This window comes from Cricetulus griseus, chromosome X (genome assembly GCF_003668045.3).
Source record: "Cricetulus griseus strain 17A/GY chromosome X, alternate assembly CriGri-PICRH-1.0, whole genome shotgun sequence".
In the NCBI taxonomy this organism is placed as follows: Eukaryota; Metazoa; Chordata; class Mammalia; order Rodentia; family Cricetidae; genus Cricetulus; species Cricetulus griseus.
This window is the reverse complement of record NC_048604.1, coordinates 28,882,123-28,888,687: the sequence shown is the minus strand read 5'-3', so window position 1 is coordinate 28,888,687 and position 6,565 is coordinate 28,882,123. Positions and strand designations below refer to the sequence as shown.

Below are 6,565 nucleotides of genomic sequence, written 5' to 3'. Positions count from 1 at the left end.
GACTGTGATCTGTGTTGCCACCAAAGGCCACACAGATGCCCAAGATCTGGGCCATCATCTGTGTCCATGTTGGTGTTCAAAACCTGTGCACATGTGTATACAGACAGGTGGAGGAGAGAAAGAGGGAGCGGGAGGGAGAGGGAGAGGAGGGAGAGGGAGAGAAAGGGAGAGGGAGAGAGAGAGAAAGAGACACACAGAGAGAGAATAGGTGCAGGTAGCATGGGGTTTGCCAGGACTATGCTCACATAAGAATATGACTTGGTAACACAGCAACTTCCCAGGCTGAACATCCTCTTTCCAAAACTACATATTACTCACACCTACCCAACAGGCTTCAAATCACTTTACAGATCCACATAACCCCAACAATGGTAAGAAGTGAGTATTTCTGGAAAGCAGGAACAGAAAGGGCTGAGGGAGAGAGTCTGACGGACTGCAGCCAGGAGGAGCATTGATGCAGACACAGCACAGCCCCAACTCTGCAGAAGAGGGCGCCAGACAACTCCATGTTAGGAGCAGCCTCCCTACCAGTTAATTTTTAAATTAATTTTATTTAAATTAAAAACAATCTTATTTTACATACCAATCCCAGTTCCCTCTCCCTCCCGTCCTCCCATCCCTCCCCACTATCCCCCATCCATTCCTCAGGGAGGGTGAGACCTTCCATGGGGGAATTATCAAAGTCTGTCACATCATTTGCAGCAGGACCCTAGACCCTCCCTGGTGTATCTAGGCTGAGATGGAATGGGATCCCAAAGCCCATTCATGCAGTAGGGATAAATGCTGGTTCCACTGCCAGAGGCCCCATAGTCTTCCCAGGCCCTGCAACTGACACCCACATTCAGGGGGCCTGGTTTGGGCTTATGCTGGTTCCCCAGCTGTCAGACTGGGGTCTGTAAGCTCCCACTTGCTCACATCAGCTGTTTTGTGGATTTCCCCAGCATGGTCTTGACTGTTTTGCTCATCACTCCTCCCTTCCTCTCTGCATCTGGATTCCAGGAGTTCAGCTGGGTGCTTAGCTGTGAATCTCTGCTTCTGCTTCCATCAGCGACTGGATGAAGGCTCTAGGATGGCATATATGGTAGTCATCAATCTCATTATAGGGGAAGAGCATTTAAAGTAGCCTCTCCACTATTGCTTAGGTTCTTAGTTGGGGTCAGGATTCCTGGAAATTTTCCTAGTGCTAGGTTTCTCGTTAAGTCCATTACAGCTCTCTCCATTAAGGTGTCTCTTTCCTTGCTCTCTTTCTCTGCTCTTCCCCCACTGGACCTTCCTGATCCTTCACCTTCTCCTCCCCATCCCCTTCTCTCCTTTGCTTTCTTTCTCTTCCCTCCCTCCCCTCCCCCATGCTCCCAATTTATTCAGGAGATCTTGTCCCTTTCCCTTTCTCAGGGAGTCCATGTATGTCTCTTAGGGTCCTCCTTGTTTCCTAGCTTCTCTGGAGTTGTGGATTATATGCTGGTTATTCTTTGCACTATGTCTAATATCCACTTATGGTATGTTTGTCTTTCTGTGTCTGGGTTACGTAATTCATGATGTTTTCCTCTACTTCCACCCATTTGCCTGCGAATTTTAAGATATTATTTTTTTTACTGCTAAGTACTACTCTATTGTGCAAATTACCACATTTTCGTTACCCATTCTTCACTTGATCCAGGTTGATTCCAGGTTCTGGCTATTACAAATAATGCTGCTATGAACATAGTTGAACAGACGTCCTTGTTGCATGAATAGGCATACTTTGGATATATGTCCAAGAGTGGAATCGCTGGGTCTTGAAGTAGACTGATTCCCATTTTCCTGAGAAACTGCCATAGCAGTGTCTCTTTCAGGGAAATAGCACTTATTCAGAGTGATCAGACACTTTTGGGTTGAAATGAATTAGCTTTTCTTTCTCAAAAGACTTATGGGAAGGAAATAGTAGTAATAGCAATTTTGTGTATGAAAGAAAACATAAATTATGAAGAAACCATTTATCACATTCTACTCCTCATACACCATTAAAGGGGGGCTGTAGCATAAATTAGATGCATTTGGCCTGGAAAGATGCTTCAAATGAAAGTTACATTCTCTACTTTTTTTCGAGACAGGGTTTCTCTGTGTAGTTAAGCTACATTTTTATAATTATGTTCATACAACTGAGAGCTCTGACAGTAAACAACTTGACTAAGGTCACATTGCTCAGAGTACAGGCAGAACTAAATCCTCACTACTTTATGTGTTAATTTCAAAACAACAAAACTTTCCTTCTGCTGAATTTTAATAACAACAGAAAAAAACCCAACATCAACATTCAGGAGATACCCAGGGAGTTTGAAGATCTGGTCTATGAGAACTGGTTGCCAAAGATGGAATACAGAGGTGGAAAAATCCAAGACAGTATGGGATGCAATTTACTGGGAAATTACAGACAGGAATGAGTGTTTAGCAGTAGCCAACATACGATGTTCTTCATGCCTCAGTGCAGGGTGAGTGGGTTTATAAACTCAACCAAATATACATGGCCTACAGGCAACCTGAATATACCTGACCACCGCAAAAATGGATGGATGGATGGATGGATGGATGGATGGATGGATGGATGGATGTGGGTGGATGGATGGATGGATGAATGGATCCAACTATTAGCTAGGTGTAAAGTCATATATCTTTAATCCCAGTACTTAGGAGCCAGAGGCAGGTGGATCTCCATGAGTTCAAAACCAGCCTGGTCTACATAGCAAGTTCTAGGACAGCCAGGGTTATGTAGAGAGACCCTGTTGAAAAATTAAGAAAAAAATCTATTAATGAGACAAACATCAGTCTCAGTGGTCAGCACAAAATGTTTAGCTTGCTATGTGGTTTGGAAAGCTTGCCAAGTCAGACAAAGGGGCAGTTGTGGCCAGGGTGGCTATAGTTATATCAAGCTGGATCTCTATGTAGATATGCCTCCTATACAAACACTTGAGGAACCAGAGTCTCATCCTGTGCAGGTGTGACCACTGGTATATTTGAATCCCACTATCCAAAATGGGCTTTATTATGCTTTCTTTAGATTATATATTTATGTGAGAGGATCTTAAACCCTGAAATAGGAAAGTGAGGAGCCCAGCAGAGAGTGGAGGTCTGTAATATCATGATGTCGAGTTTGGAAACTTTCAAAGGCATTACATATGATGTGAATTGTAGTAATATATTTCTTATGATTTATTAAAGCTTGTCTGAGGATTCAGAAAAGCAAAGGCAGCCTCAAGCTATAGAGATCAGGCAGTGGTGCCACACACCTTTAATCCCAGCAGCCAGAAGCTAGGAGGTAGTGGTACACATCTTTAGTCCTATGACTCAGGATTAAGAGATAGATGGATCGCTCTGAGTTTAAGGCTACCCAGGAATACATGAGATTGAATCGGTCTAAAAGGGTAACAGATCACACGCCTCTAATTCCAACACTAGAGGGGTATAAAAGATAGAAGCAGGACGTCAGTAGGCATTCAGTATCCAGCCACACTGAGCAGAGGCAACTGTCTGAGGCTTGGTGAAAAGCTCTGGGTCATTTATTTTTCGTGTTACAGTGTATGACAGAACCAGGATGCTAAGTGGACAGTAATGCCTGCCAAAGGATTCTGTTAGGATTTATGGGGGAAGACTTCTGTGATTTCATCTTCACACTTTTATTGAACTTGGACTAAAATATCTAGTCCTATTTTCATCTTGCAGGAAGTGGTGATGAAAATGAAATCTTCTGGTTGAGGAATGGGGGTAGCAACACTGGCTTCCATTGGACCCAGCACCTGTAGGTAGGTGGAACAGGCTTAGCTGACAATGTCCTGATCCCCCAAATATTTCAAGAGCATGGACAGTTGAGAGAATGTGGAATTAATGATGGCCTGCATCTTCTACAAATCCCCAAATGGGCTGCTGTTTTGAGATCCCATGAATTGAAACTTAGGCTAAAGGTTCCACAGTATTAAAGGGTTGAAATATCAAGGCAGCTTCCACAGCTTCAGCAAGCCTTGTGTCCCAGCCAAAATTCAGACCTTCTTGTTGCCATGATTAGGCTTCCCTCGCCATGTAATATTAACTCTCAAGAGATTTCAGGGAATAAATTACCTATTAATCATGCTTTAAGGAAACATTCTGTCTGAAAATCCAATGTGATCCTATCAGATAGTTAATTCACACCAAGGATAGGCATTTCAAATAAGAGGCTTTTTTTCTCAAGAGCTAAGGACCAAATCCAGGGCGTGTGCTTTTTAGACAAGCACTCTACTACATAGCTAGACCCCAACCCTCAAATAGGAGGCTTTTACAGGAGTAAAGGTTCATTTTTCTCTATCCTTGCATAGCTCCTAGAACATAGAACTCTTCTGACACAAGGTTCTCCAGTGCACACCCACTTAGTGCCCTGGAATTTCATTCAGTCCTGACCCTGTAGATGTGGAGGTAGCTTCAGATCACTACTGTCCACTTTAGATGCCAGTCACCAGTTCTAGGCTGTCACCTATACTTCTGATTGACTGGCTGTATCTTGAAAGTTCCTACAACTTTCCTCCTCAAGCTCAATTAATTGCCTAAAGCAATGAATAGGATTTAAACTCATCCTTCTATTGTAAGTATGCTTCAAGGATACAAAGGAACAGAAAAATGGAAGAGGAAAGGAAGGCAACACAGGGTGAGGGCCGCATGCAGTGCTCATGCCTTATCTGGGAATACCACTTTCCAGGTACCTCCATGTGTTTAACAATACAGAAGTTGATCCAGTGTAGCTTAATTCCTAGCTTTAGCATGCTTGCTCCTGTAAGCTGGTAGGTAAGGCTAAAAGTTCTGACATTTTTGATACTCTCATCATTTGGTCTTTCAGGCCCCGTCTTTGGCTATCTAGGAGTCTCAACCTATACAAATTCATTAGCATAAATCCTGGTGTGATCGAATCCTGGCACTAGGAAAGCTGAGGCAGGAGGCCAGCCTCAGAGATGTAATAAGATTCTATCTCAGAAAACAAGGAGATGAAGAGAAAGTGGCCGCTTGTGGGGGCAGGGATTTCCACCCCCACCCTGCCCGTTTTTGGGAACTCTGTTGAAACAGAAAAAGAAAGGTTGAGGGGGAGGACATGGGGCGTGGTCACCAGGATCCCAAATCAAGCAACCTGAACAAGCCAACTGCACCCAGAAAGCAGAAACCCAGAACCAACAACTGGCCTAGTGGCACAAGACTATACTTCCAGCTACCCTGGAGAGATTGAAGACGACAAATTCAAGTCAGCCTGGGCTATAGCAGAATTCGGAGCTAAGAAACCTGGATTTGTGAGACTACTTCGGGACCTGGGAGACCAGGCTTCTCCACTTCTACTGTACAGCATGTGGAGCTACCTGTCCTTGCTGCCAGTCATCCTAGCTCTATGGGCTATCGCTGGCATCTGGCTTGTTTTTGCAATTGCCGTGGCTAACAGGAGTGTGGACCTCAAGAAGGGCTTCTCCTTTATCAGAGCTGCATTTTCGGCCAAATCCTCAATACAGGAGCTGCTCTAGCTATTTGGATCTGCATTGTCCCGGTATCATCAACTTCCGGGACTGGGGAATCAAAAAGTGGCAAAACCAGTTGATTCTGTGGGCGGGACTCCTCTGTGCCCCGGGAACCTCCATAGTAGGCAATTCCAGGAGAAGAACCAGAAGGGGGCACACATGGCAGGGGCCTTTCTGGCCTTCATCCTGGGCAACCTGTACTTCTGGCTCCAGTTCCTTCTGTCCTGGTGGATTAAGGGCCTGCCCCAACCCGGGCCTCTCTGGATTAAGCTTCTCCGCCTGAGTTTCTGCATCATCTCCACCATCCTCATCGTGGCCATGATCGTCCTGTACTCCCAACGGGTGCGTTCTGCCTCTGCTGCTTGCGAGTGGGCCGTGGCCATGGTGCTCTTTATGCTGTTTGGCCTCTTCGCCATGGACTTCTCCAGAAGTCCAGGTTGCACCCTCCACTTACAACGCAAACTGGACGCCAGCCTCCCACAGGCTATCTCTGGGTCTCCACACACACAGGCCTCACAGGCGCTCTGACCAGGCCCCCACCTACTGGCAGAGGAAGGATGATGGGGCCGAGCCAGGTTCCCCCAAGGTGGACAGCCTGATGGACGCACGGCCGGCCGAGTGGAGCGGCGCTCGACACTCAGAGGGCCAGCATCGTGGTACCCACCCACCCCGGGAACCGAGAGGCGAGGACCAGCCGGCTGTCCCTGACCAAGGCTATTTATTAATTTTGTTGTTGTTGTTGTTGCCGCCGGCGGAATCAGTCACAGACGCAGGCAGGGTCATGCGAAACCAGAAACCCTTCTGGGTCACTCGAAACCAGAATTCCTTCTGGTCGGAAGGGGAAGGGGAAGGGAGTTGGACCTGGTGGGGATCAGGGGCCCAGGAACGGGAGTCGGGGCTGGGGATGACACAGAGACAAAGGGCCCTGTCCGGATCTGCTAAGCCACCCCCGACCAGCTCCCATCCCTCCCCCACCCCACCCGCAGAGTTTGATCAATAAATAAAATAATAAATTAATCAATAAATAAAAAAAATCCTGGTGTGATCAAAAAACATTTATTATT

The 6,565-nt window shown here is 46.1% G+C and overlaps 1 pseudogene; it reads left to right on the top strand.

Moving 5' to 3' along the window:
* Nucleotides 1-5,336: 5,336 nt before the first annotated feature.
* On the top strand, nucleotides 5,337-6,029 carry LOC113837806 (annotated as a pseudogene).
* The last annotated feature ends 536 nt before the right edge of the window (nucleotides 6,030-6,565 follow it).